Source organism: Anolis carolinensis, chromosome 5 (assembly GCF_035594765.1).
Source record: "Anolis carolinensis isolate JA03-04 chromosome 5, rAnoCar3.1.pri, whole genome shotgun sequence".
Taxonomy (NCBI): Eukaryota; Metazoa; Chordata; class Lepidosauria; order Squamata; family Dactyloidae; genus Anolis; species Anolis carolinensis.
Window position 1 is genome coordinate 19819391 of NC_085845.1, and position 18516 is coordinate 19837906.

The 18516-nt window shown below is 40.0% G+C and overlaps 1 protein-coding gene across 4 annotated transcripts in view; it reads left to right on the top strand.

The window, feature by feature from the left end:
* The window catches only part of ccser1 (coiled-coil serine rich protein 1), an 815269-nt gene that overhangs the window by 485834 nt on the left and 310919 nt on the right, over positions 1 to 18516 (top strand). The window lies entirely within an intron of this gene.

Sequence of the window (18516 nt, forward strand, 5' to 3'; positions counted from 1 at the left end):
TTCCTTAACCAATAGCTAATATCTTATATATAATAGGATGGTCCCATTGCAATAATTTTGCAGGTGCAATCCTGCAGTTGCCTCCTTCGTTCAGTGGGACCTACAATCAGATAAGTATGCATAAGTCTATGCTCTTAGACTATTACTGGAAGTTCCTGAGTTACAAACATCTGACTTGCAAATGACTCGTAGTTAAGAACAGGGGTGAGAAAACAAGAACTGAGAGAAATCATCCCCCAGGAAGGAAAATTCACTCCTGGAAGAGTTCTCATGGAGAAAAAGGGGTTTCCACAGAAGCTTTGTCATTACTTGGGAACTGGCTGGATAGTATTATTTGCCATTTTTAATATTTAATTATCTAATTTTAAATAAATATTATTTTATTGTTACACAATAAAAATCTCCTAGCTTAGGAGGTAGAAAATATATAAATATCAAAATAAATAAGAATCTTTTGAGCTGAATGAAATATAAAAATTAAGACAGAGTATTGTAATAAAAGGATTAAAATGTACTGTGAGATGATGAAAAAGATTTTACTATGATAAAATGGTTAATAAGATAAAAACATAAAAATTAAAACTGAATTATATTCTCTAATAACTACTGTAATTGGTAGACATCACAATGCATGGCAATACATTGTAGCAGCTCTAGAAAAGCCTGCTAAAGATACCAGACCATTTAGGTTATACATTTTTATAAAGCTTTTTAGTAAGTATTTTTATAGCTTGATCTCATAAGCGTTATAAATCTTTGTTTATATGACTTTTACTGTACCTGTTTTTTGTGAAATGGTGATGGTTATAACACTAGATAGTTTAGTATTGAGATATTGAGATATTTGAAGGATATCTTCTATGACCTCCAGGCAGTGGAGGCAGGTGGCTCTGATTTCATCTGTACTTGAAGGCCTGAACCTTAAAGAAACTATCCAAGATGTGGAAGCAGTTTTGTGATGACTCATGGGCCATGTAGTCCCGTTCCTAGCGCTGTTGTGACAGATGAAGAGGAAAACTTAGGTTTCCCACCGTTTCAGCCAGAATTGGAGCTTTCACAGCCAGAGATGGAGCCCCTGCACCTGCAGGAGATTTGCCTCCCAGAAGTTTTCCAAACAAGCCCTGAGCCAAAATCTCCCCCTTTTTCTCGCCGTAATTATTGTCAACAACAGAGAGGAGCTCAACAGGCTAATCGCAGAAGCCTGAGAATCGCGGCCAAACAAATGGTTGATTAAACCTGCTTCCCATGGGAATCTTTAGGGAGTCATGCATCTGGACTCAGAGAATGGCTTTCGGTTCTGGTTCCCCAGAGAATTGTTCTCTGGCGGGAAAACGAGACCCTACTTAGGTGTTTTGCCCTCGTAGGAATCTTGCGGAGTCAATTCGTCAACTACGGGAGTAGGTTGTGTGTGGACTACGCTCCCGTTTCCAGCCTTGCTTTGCTTCTCAGGACCTTGTTTGCTTCACGGACCCAGCCTTGCCTTCCGGACCTCGCCACGAATTTACCACAGATCCTGGTTTTGCTCCTTGTTCTTGGTTGCCTTGAATTAAGCCTTGTATCCAAGAATCAAGTTATTTCCTTGCCTTGCCAAGTTTCATGGACTAAAGGACCTTGTCATCTCCCCTCACTTTGCTTGGCAAAGTGAGTGTTTCGGTTATTGGATTACAACTTTGGACCTTAATATTTCATATTGGACATTGTTTCTCTGGACTAATTTTGACCTTTCCTGAAAGGTCTACTTCTGAACTATTTCCTACACTTGCTTTTATTAACTTTATATATTTCCTCAATAAAGATATTAGATAGATTCTGGCCTCTGTGTATGGTTATTGGTGCTCTGCAGCCAGGGTCGTGACAAGTTTGGAAGTTAAGAAATAACAAACCCAGACCACTAGGTTGGATTCATAACTCCATTGACATCAGAACCATTTGCTCCCACTGTTGACATGTCAGATTGTCTCTTCATCAAGAGGTTCTTGAGATGTTCTCTTCTGTATCCATTCAATACTGGTTTTGTGGGGTATGGAAACATTTCTTCTTTGTGGCTGCTGTCATGCTTGCCTTTCCCTCTCTAGAAACATTTTATTTAAGTGACCTCCCATTTCTGTGTCAAACTTCTCCTCCTCCTCCTCAAAAAAAAAAAAAAAAGGCCAAGTGGCTTTTCATTTTAAAAAAATTATTTCCATACTTGGAAATGCTTTCACCTGCTGAATTTATCTCATTGTTCTTATGTTGTTTTTTGAACACATTTTTGCTTTTAATCTTGTTGCTGTCTTTTGTTGTAATCCTTTCCTTTTTAAAAGTTATTTATGTCTAAATACTCTAACAGCATGAAATTCTGTCTGATCTTGAATGCAAGGTGGAGTTGGTCTTCGTTAGTACTTGGATGGGAAACTGCACATGAATAACAGGTGCCATTGGTTAAATTTCAGAGAAAGAAATTAGAAAATCTGATTCTATACCTTGCCTGAGAAAACCCAATGAAATTCATGGTGTCATCATCAATCAACGGATAACTTGAAAACACATACATACACACAGAAGTCTTTGTAATAAAAGAAACAATTAATAAAATACAAAATAATTAAAGTGAAGAGTGCAGACCATGAATCAAGACATGACCGTGCATCTGAGCTGTTTTAAGACTTCACCTAGAAATGTAGACAATGTGACAGGATTCATGTGCATCGTCAGCCAGGTCAGGGAGCCATGGTTAGCTTTACCTTTTGGTGACCATACCCCCAAATGGAAATTAGAATTGAAAACCTCTGCCTGTTGCATGGGAAGCAATCTTAAGAACTGAGAAAAAAGAAACTTCATCAAAGTAACATGAGAGCACTAGAAGAAGAAGAAAGAATGACAGTTCCAGCTGTCATCGGTGTCTGATATATTCTGTTAAATTTTATAACCATAATTTCCCTAAAGTAATTTATTCATGGTTTTTATTTTAAACAATGAAGCCTAGCAATATCTGTATGTGCCTTGACTTTGGACTAGACTCTTTAGGACTGTCTGTTAAAAGAAGGACTGACTTAAATCCTTTCTATGCATGTCTAATGTGAAATAGAGCAAAAGGTCCTTGAAATGAACGTTTGATTGCTCGGCCCCCCAGGACACAAGCATCTGCCAATGCTTTTTAAAAATGTGGAAATATAAACAAAAATGATGCATATATTTCAAACTGGTTACTTTGACCTTGTATCCTTTTTGCTGACAGGGATTTTCTAATTAACAGAGGTAGAAGAGATCTCAGAGGGTTCATCCCTTTGGTTCATAAACTGGACTAAGTTTTACTCAGGATCTTTTAACTAAACTTGTTTTTCACCAGTATAATGCACAGCTGGGCACAATGTTGTTGTTTTCCCTGCCACTCAAAAACTAGGCATGCTAAGCTCACCAAATGAGTTTCTGTATTTCAGCTCCCAAGATAATTTATGTTTGTATCCATGCTACACTGCACAAGTTTGCTTTCTATCAAACATAATTAAACCTCTCAATGAGTTGTTCTTGGAGAGTCCAAGACCCAAATCCTTCTTTACTTGTGCTTCCAGAATACATGGCTGATATCTGGATCCACAGAATATTATGGACTTAGAGAGGCAAATCCAAGCTGACTTTCATTTTTGCAAATCTCATTTTCACATAGCCAGTGTCCTTTTTATATGGTTGCCCATATGTAGAATGAATATGCATGGTGAGGAACAAAATCTGAACTTTAAGAATTTCCTATGTTTGTCAGCTGTATGTCATTACAGGCAGTCCCCAAGTTACAAACAAAATAGGTTCTGTATGTTTGTTTCTAAGTTGAATTTGTTTGTAAGTTGGAACAGGTACAGTTTTTCAGTGTAACTCCATGGATCAATAGACAGACAGACATGGTGTGGATGGCATAGGGAAGGGTTAACACCCCTGTGATGTTTGTTTTGCTGCCTGTGCCCCTGTTCAGAAGATTTCACCTCACTTTCTGTCCCTGTGATAATCAGATTTTGAAAAAAATGGCTGGCAAGAGAAACAAGGATTAGTGATAAAGCTTGAGTGGAAACATCTTTTTCCTATGATAACTCTTTCAGGAGTGAATTCCCCTTCCTGTGGTAGATTTATCTCATTTCCTGTTATCTCGCCCCTGTTCTTAACTATGAGTTGTTTGTAAGTTGGATATTTGTAACTCAGGGACCACCTTTATGTCTATGTACACACAAACTGAATGTCTGATTCATTATGCAAAGTATCTTTATCAGCAGAGTGTCTACAACAGTGGTTCCCAACCTTTGAGCATCCCAGAAATCCCAGCCATTTTACCAGCTATTAGGAAGTGTGGGAGCTGAAGTCCAAAACGCCAAAGGTTGGGAACCGCTGGTCTATAGGGTGACATGTGAGTCACGACTGCGGGTTTCCATGTCAGTGGTTCAGTCTAAATAGCACCTTGGGTAGCTCCATTAAAGCATAAAGTAAAACTCAAGGGTGGATTCACCACTTCAAAACTACCACATTCCTCCCTCTACCCAAATAGAAACCTTAAATACATTATGAAAAACATTACTCTTGCTTCTTGGGAGGTTGAAATAGGTTTTATATTTTGCACAATGGGGCAGAACTTCAAAACTTGCTTTTATCAGAAATAAATTCTCATCATTCTATCATTATTCTATTATAGTTAATATCAGCATATTCTTATAACCATTCTCCTTAAAGCAAGGTTTTCTGCATCAAGCATTGAGATGATTCTGAAATATGCACTATAGATAACACTCACAGAAATCTTGGTTTAAGGATATAACCTTTCCACTGTTGTCTGCTGAGTCCCAGGTCATTCACCTCATTGTATCTCCAGACATGTTGCAGACAGGGCTGATTAATGTATAAAGCTCAAGGCTGAGGATATTACACGCACAAATCCATTATCTCTTTCATAGGTTCGATCTAAACTTAATGTTTCTTTCTCTCTTTTCTACCTTTATATTATTATGTCCATCAGAAGGTTTTGCTTCTTACGACCCCATCAGACATGGCTTGCATAGGCAGCATATGCCAGTTCAGCAATCGTTTACCCACAGAACCCGACGGCTCTCATCCCATGACATAGAGGAGCTCAGTGAGTAAACTATTTTGGAACCAGTGTATGCTGCCGCGTTGGCAGCACAAGAGGCTTTCCTTGTTGCACTAGCAACAATAGGAAGAAGCTGGGCAGTTGACATTTCCCCCCATGGGATGGGGACTCGGGTGTATCAGGCGATGTAGGGCAGGGGACAATGGGTTCCTCATGCCCCCAGATGGGCGCTGCTGGATTCACCACAATGCATAGTGATTCCAGCGACCCATCTGATGAGGTTGTTAGACAAGAGATAAAGAGTGTTCAAGTAAGCTGTTGCAAATTGATACAATTGAAAGATTTCACCTGAAAGAGCACAACAGATGTTGCTTACTCCCTAAGAGTACACATCTGATGAAAACACACAGAAATGGCTGGAATAAATGTTCAGAACCCATTCAGCTGTGAATCTGTGTCATCTACAAGTTAATATAGTAAAGACTACATGATTTGAGAATCATATCTCTCTCCCCTCCCCCCAAAAAAGGAAAATAATTAGCAGTCATTGGCAGCCTACTAAAACTAAGCAATGGAGAACACATTCTGCATCTTATGTACAAGACAGTCCAGGTGAGGTCTACTAACCAAGTAAACATATACCCACCCTCTCCAACAGAGATCTTGCCAATCAGCGAAACTATATGGCCGAACAAGCTACTGCTTGTTATGGTGCAATACACTCATACAGTAAGCATGCAATGAATATATCCATCTCTATCCTATCTACACAATCTGTTTAGTATTTTGGAACTTATCAGGATCAATCTGCTTTGTCATATTTATTTCTGTCCTCTGAATCACCAGATGCTTTAAAAAATATATCAGCACTAGCTGCATCAAAGTACAATAATACAACGGAAAACCACCTAGTTCTCAGTAGAGGGAGGAATTGTTGCTATGTTTATATTGATTGGAATACTTATTTTCCGAGAGAGAGAGAGAGAGAGAGAGCGAGGGGGGGGGAGGTGTTTTTATAGTATGGTAACCATAAAATCCATTGATCTGTAGCAATAAAAATGATGTTGAGGTTGATGTTGATGACTGAATAATATACATTAATATACGAAACAGCTTTAGGAAGCACACATGAGAGAGAGAGAGAGAGAGAGAGAGAGAGAGAGAGGGAGGGAGGGAGGGAGAGAAAGGGAGGGAGGGAGGGAGGGAAGGAGAGAGAGAGAGAGAGAGAGAGAGAGAGAGAGAGAGAGAGAGAGAGTCCACAAGTAAAATAACTAGAATTTTGAGAAGAAGGAATGGTTATGTTGTTGTGTGCCTTCAAGTCATTTCAAACATATGATGAGCATAAGGCAAATTCACCAGGGAGTTTTCTTCACAAGATTTGTTCAGAAAGAGCTTGTGTTTGCCTTCCTCTGAGGATGAGATCACAGAATGGGTTTCCATGACCAAGTGGGGATTTGAACCATGGTCACCTGAGCCATAGGCCAATGCCTAAGCCACTAAACCACTCTGACTCTCCGCATATGACTATGCTCAGATTTTTTTTCTGATCTGAAAATGTGTATACATTTTCTGTGCATGTGCCTTACATCATTATAATTATTCAGTTTTGGTACTAATTGTACCTGTGGTGTTTCTAGTAGGCTTCTGTGGAGAGCTGTCATCACTTTTCTATAAATGAGACCTCTCTGTACCATTGAGTTAATGATATGCTGGACATTCTTAGGCACAGAACTCAGTGCCAATCTGTTTCTCGCAATCATGAATTCTACAGCCTTTTTCAACAGTATTTGCATGTATCTCCATAGCTATTTGCTGAATCCTATGGCCTATGATCCAAAAAGCTAGTTAAATTCCAAGCAATGTTGTTAGTTTCAGCTGAGGCTCTTCCTAGAAAATGGGGTGTGGTCAGCCATCTGGGCTTATTGTTTTTCCTATTTTGCCTAGGGACATAAATATGCCAGCTTCATAAATGTAGCAATAGTATGCATAAGGACAATGTTTAACAATTAAATTAGGAACACTGGAATACTCATATCTAGGACTGCAGTGAACTAAACCAATAGCAATTGTGGACTTTTTCATCAACAATCGCAAAAAAAACAAACAAAAAAAACATAGAGAAAATATTCTACCTATATTTAGCTCATGGAGAAAATATAAGTGATAGTGTAATTATATATTGTAATCTAATGCATATAAAGAGGGAATTAAACTAAGAATGACTTGATAACTTTAGTGTTGATGAATTGTAGCAGCTTTCTGTCAAAATAATCTTCTTTGTGGATTGTTTATCAGCATCATCCATCAGTTGTATGTGATTTTTGTATCTGCTCTGGGCTTTAATCGGAACTTTAAAAGGTGTTATCTAAAATGGCCATTCTAAAACAGATTCAGCATCTTGAATAATTCCTTTAGCATTCTGATTAAAATCAACAGCAGAATTGTCCAGACACACATAGAGTCGCCAACCCGAACTCTTTACCATGTTGTTTTGTATTTGTTAAAAGAAAACAAGACTATGCGAATACTGAGTGTCTACAATATCTGACAAAACCTAAAAAGTATCTCAAGAGCCATGGTGTTCAGTGAATTTTAGAACTGAGTATACTGTTTACTATCAGATGCAGGGGATCTTGAAAACCAGCATGCTTTAGTGGTTTCACTGTTGGACTATTGTCTTAAGACCAGGGTTTGAATCCGCACTCAACCATGGTACACATTGAAGAAGTCATATTCTTTTAGTCTCAGAGGAAGACAAAAGGAAAGCCCCTCTGAACAAATTTTGTCAAGAAAACCTAATGAAAGATTCAATTTGGGGGTGTCATCATAAGTTGGAAATAACATGAAAGCACATCACAGCATCAAAAAGCAGGGAACCCTGCAAAGCAGTGTAAAATGGTCATTACAAACACAGTGCTCGTTTTTGGTCTTAATGAGAAAGAACAAATAATGTGGAACAAGTGTTAATATAATCTTCAATTTCTCTTCTTTATAATTGTGCGTGCATAGTCTTGATCTCCTCCACCCTTTCCTCAACGAGGTAGGCAGAATATTGGAAGCACATAACAGTGAAGTTTAATTAATGTCAAGAGTCATCAATAAACATTAGTTGCAATTGGAATAAGCTTAGTTTAATGATTCCTGCAATCTAACTGACTAATGCACTTGCCACTAAAATCTTTGTGGAGAGTGACTGGCATTGGCCTCAGTAACATCACATTCAGAAATTTGTACCAGATGGCCAAAAACACTTGCAGGACACAATACCCCATTTGGGTTAATGTTCTTACTGACATTATCTCTGCCAATAATGCCTTTTTATGTCTTTGGGAATATTTATATCGTGGCTTTCTCTTGAACCTCCCAAACCTTCAAGACTTCTAAGAAGAACATGCTTGTATTAACTCATAGAATCATAGAATCATAGAATAGTAGAGTTGGAAGAGACCTCAAGGGCCATCTAGTCCAACCCCCCGCTAAGAAGCAGGAAATCGCATTCAAAGCACCCCCGACAGATGGCCATCCAGCCTCTGCTTAAAAGCCTCCAAAGAAGGAGCCTCCACCACGGCCCGGGGGAGAGAGTTCCACTGCCGAACAGCCCTCACAGTGAGGAAGTTCTTCCTGATGTTCAGGTGGAATCTCCTTTCCTGTAGTTTGAAGCCATTGTTCCGTGTCCTAGTCTGCAGGGCAGCAGAAAATAAGCTTGCTCCCTCCTCCCTATGACTTCCCCTCACATATTTGTACATGGCTATCATGTCTCCTCTCAGCCTTCTCTTCTGCAGGCTAAACATGCCCAGCTCTTTAAGCCTCTCCTCATAGGGCTTGTTCTCCAGACCCTTAATCATTTTAGTTGCCCTCCTCTGGACGCTTTCCAGCTTGTCAGCATCTCCCTTCATCTGCGGTGCCCAAAACTGGACACAGTATTCCAGGTGTGGTCTGACCAAGGCAGAATAGAGGGGGAGCATGACTTCCCTGGATCTAGACGTTATTCCCCTATTGATGCAGGCCAAAATCCCATTGGCTTTTTTAGCTGCCGCATCACATTGTAGGCTCATGTTTAACTTGTTGTCCACGAGGACTCCAAGATCTTTTTCGCACACACTGCTGTCAAGCCAGGCGTCCCCCATTCTGTATCTTTGATTTCCATTTTTTCTGCCGAAGTGAAGTATCTTGCATTTGTCCCTGTTGAACTTCATTTTGTTAGTTTCGGCCCATCTCTCTAGTCTGTCAAGATCGTTTTGAATTCTGCTCCTGTCTTCTGGAGTGTTAGCTATCCCTCCGAGTTTGGTGTCATCTGCAAACTTGATGATCGTGCCTTCTAACCCTTCGTCTAAGTCGTTAATAAAGATGTTGAACAGAACCGGGCCCAGGACGGAGCCCTGCGGCACTCCACTTGTCACTTCTTTCCATGACGAAGACGACGCATTGGTGAGCACCCTTTGGGTTCGTTCACTTAGCCAATTACAGATCCACCTAACCGTAGTTTTGTCTAGCCCACATTTTACTAGTTTGTTTGCCAGAAGGTCGTGGGGGACTTTGTCGAAGGCCTTACTGAAATCTAGATATGCTACATCCACGGCATTCCCTGTATCGACCCAACTCGTAACTCTATCGAAAAAAGAGATCAGATTAGTCTGGCATGACTTGTTTTTGGTAAATCCGTGTTGACTATTAGCAATGACCGCATTTGTTTCTAAGTGTTTGCAGACCACTTCCTTAATGATCTTTTCCAGAATCTTGCCTGGTATTGATGTGAGGCTGACCGGACGGTAATTGTTTGGGTCATTCTTTTTTCCCTTCTTGAAGATAGGGACCACATTCGCCCTCCTCCAATCTGCTGGGACTTCTCCTGTTCTCCAAGAACTCTCGAAGATGATTGCCAGTGGTTCTGAAATAACTTCCGCTAGTTCCTTCAATACTCTTGGATGTAGCTGATCTGGCCCTGGGGACTTGAATTCGTTTAGAGTGGCCAGGTGTTCCTGGACAACTTGTTTCCCTATTTGGGGTTGGATTTCCCCCAATCCTTCGTCCATTCCATGTTGCTGAGGTTGAAGATGGCTTTCTTTTTGTGAGAAGACCGAGGCAAAGAAGGCATTAAGCAGTTCTGCCTTTTCCCTATCCCCTGTCACCATCACCCCATCTACTCCTTGCAGTGGCCCTATCGCCTCCTTTTTCTTCCTTTTTCTACCAACATAAGCAAAAAAACCTTTTTTGTTGTTTTTTATGTCCCTGGCAAGCCTGAGCTCATTTTGCGCTTTAGCCTTGCGAACCTTTTCCCTACAGGAGTTGGCTATACGTTTGAATTCTTCTTTGGTGATTTCTCCCCTTTTCCACTTCTTGTGCATGTCACTTTTGAGCTTTAGCTCAGTTAGAAGTTCTTTGGACATCCATTCTGGCTTCTTTGCACTTGTCTTATTTTTCTTCTTTGTTGGCACTGTTTGCATTTGCGCCTTGAGTATTTCACTTTTGAAAAACTCCCATCCATCCTTAACTCCCTTGTTTTTTAATATCGGCGTCCATGGAATGCCGCTCAGTAATTCCTTCATTTTTTGGAAGTCAGCTCTCTTAAAGTCCAGAATGCGTGTTTGACTTGTCTTAGTTTCAGCATTCCTTTGTATTGCAAACTGCAGGAGCACATGGTCACTTGCCCCTAAGGATCCAACCACTTCAACTGTATTGATCAGGTCTTCCACATTTGTTAAGATTAGATCAAGAGTTGCTGATCCCCTTGTTGCCTCTTCTACCTTCTGGACCATAAAATTATCTGCAAGGCAAGTGAGGAATTTGTTGGACTTTGTACTCTTGGCTGAGTTTGTTTTCCAGCAGATATCGGGATAATTGAAATCGCCCATGACTACTATATCTCTTCTTTGTGCCTGTTTGGTCAGCTGTTGACAGAAGGCTTCATCAAGTCCTTCATCCTGACTCGGAGGTCTGTAGTAGACACCCACGACAAGATCTTTTTGAGTCCCGGTTCCCTTGATTCTTATCCAGATGCTTTCAAGCTGGTTTCCCGGATTACAGTCTTGCATTTCTTCTGCAACGTAACTGTTTTTGACATATAAAGCTACTCCCCCTCCTCTCCCCTTTGTTCTATTTATGTGAAAGAGGTTATAGCCCTCAATGGTTAAATTCCAGTGATGGGAGTCATCCCACCAGGTTTCAGTGATGCCTATGACATCGTATGTGTGGTGCTGTGCTAGGAGTTGGAGTTCGTCTTGCTTATTTCCCATGCTCTGAGCATTAGTGTAAAGACATGTAAGCCCCTGTGACCTCCCCTCGAACTGTTTATTTGGGATTATTGTGCTCTCTGTACTTGGTCCTTGCTGTGTTTGTGCAGCCCTCCGTTTAGCCTTACGGCGGTTCCCTGTGGTCGTGGGTAATATAGTGTTCGCCAGGCTGTTGTTCCCCTCTCCCAGTGGATTTAGTTTAAAGTGCGCCTGATGAGGTTTGTGAGTCTGTGTGCAAAAAGATGTTTTCCTACTTGTGTGAGATGCACCCCATCGCTTGCCAGTAGTCCATCCTCTTGGAAGAGTAGACCATGGTCAAGGAAGCCAAAATGCTCCTCTTGACACCATTTTCTGAGCCAGTTATTGACCTGTACTATTTTTCCGGCCCTTGTAGAGCCATGTCCTACAACGGGGAGGAGGGATGAAAAGATCACATGTACATTATACAGTTTTAGCTTTGTTCCCAGAGCTCGAAAATCATTTGTGATCTTTTGAAAAGTATGCCTAGCGGTGTCATTGGTACCTACATGAATCAACATAAGGTGGGGAGGGTGATGGGGCTTTAGGAGCCTGCTGAGCCTCTGAGTGATATGGTGTATTTTTGCCCCCGGGAGGCAGCATGTTTCTCGAGCCATCCCATCCGGTCTGGAAATGATGGCTTCCGTTCCTCTAAGGAGGGAGTCACCTACTACCAAGACCTGTTTCCTTTGAGGATTGACAGGGTCCCTTTTGTGCAAGACAGTGTGTATGTCCCCTGAAGAGTGTTCCTGTTGAAGTGAATCATGTAGGTGTAAAGTGTTGTCCTCCTCCTCAACATTCCCAGTGCATTCATCAATGACAATCCATTGAGATACATCCGAGAGCCCATTACTCTCCCAAGGATGTTCCTGTTGCTCCTGGTCTATGATTGGGGGTGGAGCATTTGCATGATTACATAAGTGTGACTGTGGTGTTGCACTGTCCCTGTCAGGGCTATCCCCTGCGCATTGATCCAGGATGGTCCACTGAGTGGTATCTAAGAAACTGTGGTCCTCCACAAGATGTGTTTCCTGATTGTATGTTAATGATGTAAGAATTTCAAATCTGTTGTGTAAATGCAGCTGAGCAGAGGAGTTCTGTGGAGGCTGCCTGGTCCTGCGTCTCCTTCTATGGGTGACCTCCTTCCAAGCCTGAGGGTTGTCTACCTTTGAGTTGATCTCCCCATAAGGTTCCTGATCATGGTCTTGGTGGTGTTGGTGTGATGCAGGCTGCTGATCTACAGCAGCGTGTTGTGCAGTGTCCAAGAAGAGCTCGAGTGCCTGAATGTCCTTAAGGGTCTTAATACGGTGCTCGAGCTGTTGGATCCTCTGCTCCATCAGAGTCATCTGTTTGCATTTGGAGCAGATGTAGTTGTCTAGTTTTTGTGTGAAAAAGCGGAACATGCCACAGCTGGTGCATGTGATGGGAATGTTTTGCTTTTGTTGCATCTCTTGGTGAGCGTGGTGGCCAAGTGGGATCTTTGTACAGTTAAGTAATATGCACGCACTTTATGTGCAGACTGCAACAAACCACGTCTTTGTGTATTTGTTTATGTTGCTTTGTTTCCTGTATGTACTGCAAAGGATAGTTAGTAAAGGTGCCTTAAGTACCTGGCTCTCTTTCAACACAACAGTCACACAACAGTTAGACTTTGACCACAGGAGCCAAGCCCAAACTCAGTTTAAAATCTTAGCCAAATCTTAGCCAAATCCTACCTGAAGCCAGGGAGCAAAAATGTCCTCCTGCTTCCTCTGCTTCTGCGAGAACCAACTGCCCTTCTGGGATCAGGCTCTGGCAGAAACTCACACTGGCAAATAAAGCTTTCCCAGAAACTCAATTAACAGGGGACAATGCCTGCTGTCAATCAACTTAAGTACCTGGCTCTCTTTCAACACAACAGTCACACAACAGTTAGACTTTGACCACAGGAGCCAAGCCCAAACTCAGTTTAAAATCTTAGCCAAATCTTAGCCAAATCCTACCTGAAGCCAGGGAGCAAAAATGTCCTCCTGCTTCCTCTGCTTCTGCGAGAACCAACTGCCCTTCTGGGATCAGGCTCTGGCAGAAACTCACACTGGCAAATAAAGCTTTCCCAGAAACTCAATTAACAGGGGACAATGCCTGCTGTCAATCAACTTAAGTACCTGGCTCTCTTTCAACACAACAGTCACACAACAGTTAGACTTTGACCACAGGAGCCAAGCCCAAACTCAGTTTAAAATCTTAGCCAAATCTTAGCCAAATCCTACCTGAAGTCAGGGAGCAAAAATGTCCTCCTGCTTCCTCTGCTTCTGCGAGAACCAACTGCCCTTCTGGGATCAGGCTCTGGCAGAAACTCACACTGGCAAATAAAGCTTTCCCAGAAACTCAATTAACAGGGGACAATGCCTGCTGTCAATCAACTTAAGTACCTGGCTCTCTTTCAACACAACAGTCACACAACAGTTAGACTTTGACCACAGGAGCCAAGCCCAAACTCAGTTTAAAATCTTAGCCAAATCTTAGCCAAATCCTACCTGAAGCCAGGGAGCAAAAATGTCCTCCTGCTTCCTCTGCTTCTGCGAGAACCAACTGGAATAGTAGTTCCAAATTCCACTTCAATAAGTATAAACACATATTTGCCATCCCATTTACAGATTGCATATTTGGTGACTCATATAGGTGATTCCCCTAATACATACAGAATGCAAAATTTGTTGAACAATTCTGGAGATATCGTTGGAGTGTGTTGCCTCTCCTTTTTTTAATGCATAGTTAATATTATACCACCTGGAGTAGTGGATCTAACATTTCTTAAAAGGGACACTGTCTGCCTTAGATTTGTCCACACACCCACACATATAATATTTCTCAAATAACATGTTTAATTCCTTCTTCTCATTTTCATGACTGCATTTCTCTCATTATCTCTCTTAGTATTCAATACTACATCACCATATGGTTGAAGGTATGTTTTTTGAACCATGACTCCTTAGAGAGAGCACCTTTGACTTCCATGAAGTATAGTAAAAATCTGTCAGTTTAATTTCTTCAGCATGCCTTTGTAAAATACCAGCAACATTCTTGTTCTGTCCCCCTTATTGAATTTCACCTTTCTTTCATGGAAACTCGTGTCTATTTTTGGTATATATTTTACTTAATGAATGGCATTTATATTAAGATTTTTTCTTTAATATATTTTCTTTAATACATTTCCCAAATTGTTAAAGAGTGCACTGTAATATTTTTTTCAAATGTACAACTGTGAACAAAAGAATAAAAAGAAACTGGCATCACCATTTTCGCCTACGGATGGGAGATAAAAAGGTATTTGAGTACCTTTGTTAATGGTATTGTAGGCCACATATAGGTAAGTGCATACAAATCCTGAGCAAATGACATTTCTTTTACCACCCCTGCCATTGTGATGCTAATTTGCACCCAGCACCATGCGAATGTTGATGGGGATAGGGAGATGCTTTGATGGCCCCTATGAATCCAGACCTGGATAAAAGGTGGCTGGTGACAAGCGCCAGAGCGCAATACATGCAGGGGGTGGAGCTGTGGGCTATTTAAGACCATTCTGTCTCCTCACTGTCTTCTTTTCAGCTTTGTCTTGCTTCCTTCTAATGAAATCCTGGGATTTGTAGTTTGGTGAGGTCGAATCCCAATTCAACTATGAGAATTCATTGGAAAAATGACACACTCTCATCTTCAGACACTGGGAGTCCCGGGTTTAAATCCCCACTCAGTAATGTTGAACCTCCACTGAAAAAAAATCTTGCTGCCCCCCAAAAAACCCATTCACTTTAGCATCACTATAAGTTGAAAATAATTTGAATTTGAATAATGTATTACCATCAACAGACAAAAAATAAGTTGAAGAAACACAAAGTACAACAATAATGGTCTACTAACTTAATTGAGAGGCATAGACTATAGGAAGCTGCTTTATACTATGTCAGCCCTTTTGGTGTCTCTAGTCCAAAGTCAAGTCTATGCACACAAACTTGCAGCAACTCTCTAAGGTTTCGAACAGGGTTCTTTTCCAGCCCTACCTGGAGGACCTGGTGGTCTCCCATCCATCTATGTGCTAACCGCATCTAAGTGCCAAGCAGCCCTGACTTTGCTTATCTTAATCAGACACAACTGGATGTGTCCAGGGTGGTAATGTTCTTGCCCATTTTCTCATCAAAATGAATGGGCTTTGGACTTTGTTCTAAGGCTCCAGTTCTGTACAGCTGCAACTGGAACTAAACAACATTGAAGTCAATCTAATGACTGGTTAGATGTAACCAGGGCTGCGCCTTTATGGATGGAAACAAATTAACTGGTTTTAGATGTTAAAATATAGTTGCCATGGAGATCGAGGGAGCAGGAATATTTCTGGACTAATATACCAGGACAACTGTAACTATGGGCTGTGTGATATGCTTCAGCAGCTATTTCTGATCCAGCTAGGTAAACTAAGCAGGAAGTGTTTTCATTTCTGCAAAATGTGGTTATAGTCATTGGTTCAGATTTTTTTTAAAGGACAAGATAGTAATGGAGGATAAGTCTAACATTGGCGATGACTCATTGAAATGGTAACTTTACCATGCCCTTGTTCATTTTCTTTTCTTTACTCCTAAAGAGCTAGTGAATCATGCAGTTTTGATCAATAAAACCACCCCCCCCACACACACACATACACAAAAGAAATAATCATGAACATAGTGGTGCATTTGTAATGCATGAATTACACATGAGTATGTGCCTCTTTTTACCCATCTTTTCAAATCTAACACTTTATTTTCGCTATAACTTTTCATATTGCCTTTTTGAGTACATGTTATCCAATACTATTTTCAGTTATCGTTCCACAAGTACTTGAAAATTGCTTTTGCTTTCCATCTCCTCGGAGCTCCATTACAGTAACCATAAAGAACTCTACAAGTAATATGCTAATGTAAATTGGGCTTGGAAAAGTTGCTTTTGTAGACTGCAGCACCCAGAATCTCTCTGCGAATCCATAGTATTATCAACGATGTTTAATTATTATAAAAACTGAGGAGGGGGAAGCAAATGTGTGCTTCAAAACAGCAAAATCCCTATCTGAATTTAATGCTTAATACTAATATTTACTACCACTATAATTGGATTGATTATATATATATATATATATATATATATATATATATATATATAGTTTCATATCAGTGGAGGCTCTTTAAACAGAATGTCCTATTTGATAGTGTTCTATATGTATTCTTGTATGGTAGGAGGGTGGGTTGGATTGCCTTTAAGGTCTTCTCCAAATTTGTGACTCTATGACAAGTAGGAGCCATTAAATATATGCTTTCTCCTTCACAATTATTGTTTTTAGAGCTTTTAATCATATTTGTTTATTTGTTTTGTTATTCTCATTTATACCCCACTGGATGGGTGGATGGGAGTGTCAAATAATCCACAACCAAGCAATGCACCAGAATTTTGGTTTCTTATGTATGAGATCTCTGTTGGCTCATGAAGTCTATTTATTCCTGATCCCCCATTATGATGAATAGCTACACTAGCCTGAAATCAAAAGCTGGCCATAGTGCATGAACCTCAGAATTCAGAAATCAATATTTGATATGCACTGTGGGTTTGTAGAAAGTGCTGAATAAAACCAGACTCTCATATTATCATGAATATAAATAGCAAAGAAACTCTTTCATGTTTGATGCATCAGGCAAAGCAGTTGCTGCTCACAAGACACAGCCAAATTCATCCTCAGGCCCTGTTATACCAAGAGTCACTGTGCCACAGCAGGACTACCATTAGTCAGCATAACCTAGTTATGGCTGTACTGTTAGCTACATAATAGTAAGCAAGCCATTATATACGCCTTAATGCTAGTAACTGGGGGAGGGAGGGCAAAGTATGAATTTGTTTATACTGCAATTGCAAAAAGGATTTTGCTGCTCTATAAAATAACAAACTATGTTTTTTTTCCACAAAGTAGATGTAAAACACACAATTTGTGGCTCAAGTATCAGAAGTTCAAAAGTTCGGGTTTAGAAAACAACAACATGCTTACCGTTCTGTATTTTTTGAAAAAAAAGTATGTTTGTTTTATTTAGCCTCTGTAAACACACTTTTTGCATTTTAAATTATGTTAATTGGTTTTACCCAGAGAGCTTATAAAATTAGGGAAGACAGTAATATTGTAAATAAATAAATATATATTCAGATTGCAATGAAAAAGGGCTGTCTGGTATCCACGACCTCTCAGCTTCATTTGGATGACTTGAATGTTGTTCAAAGAAATGTTGGTTGAAGAATGAAAGAAAAGAAATCAGCCAAGCACAAAGTGTTGCAAGTAATTTTTTGGAAATGGGTAATTTATAATCTAGAGTTTTGTAAGTAGCGCTAACTCAGCAGAAACCTACGGTGAAGGTAGAAAGATGCTGCATCAGAGCTGAGCTCACAGGACCCAGGATCACATAAAACATGTTTAGTTTTACCATTGTATCTCATTGTATCTGCCATTAAGAGTTGTAAACACCTTTGTGAAAAAAAACCATGAGGAATTTGATCTTAATAAATTCTAATAGAAACTGAGCTGACACTCACATGCTGAACTATTCACCAGCTTTCATAAATATTCTGTAATCCAGAGAGAAAAAAAGAAACAAAATCAGAAAACATTGTGAAATATACATTTGGGATAAAATACCTGTTCACTTTTAAATGATGAATAATAAATTGTTTAGCTCTTTGAGCTTTCTCCCAGGCAGACAACAATACAGATATGGATTCTAGGAAAACCATTGTTGGTAAATACATAATTAAAATTTTATTAACATGATAATGTTTGTATGGATTTGAAAATAGCCATTTAACATGATTTATAAATGAAGCACATGCAAAATGGGAACAGATTAGAATTAGGCAGATTTGTCTATCCCTAGGTATGATGCTAATGGAATTGAGGGTACAAATCTATCAGGGATGATGACATACAACAGAAAAAAAATGTCCAAGGTCAAACAGGAAATAGACAAGAAGAGGAGGAAAGAAAACCAAGGATAATCCAATGATTTTTCCCTTTATGCAGCATGCCTTTAACACACAGTTGTCATCCTTCACAGTTTTAGTTCTATTGCATGTGTTTTTTTGGGGTTTTTTGCTATTCCCTTGGCTGAAGAAATGGAAATCAAAGGTCCATGCAGTATCACAATTGTATAATATAAGCTTGAATAAAATGGTAGTAAAACC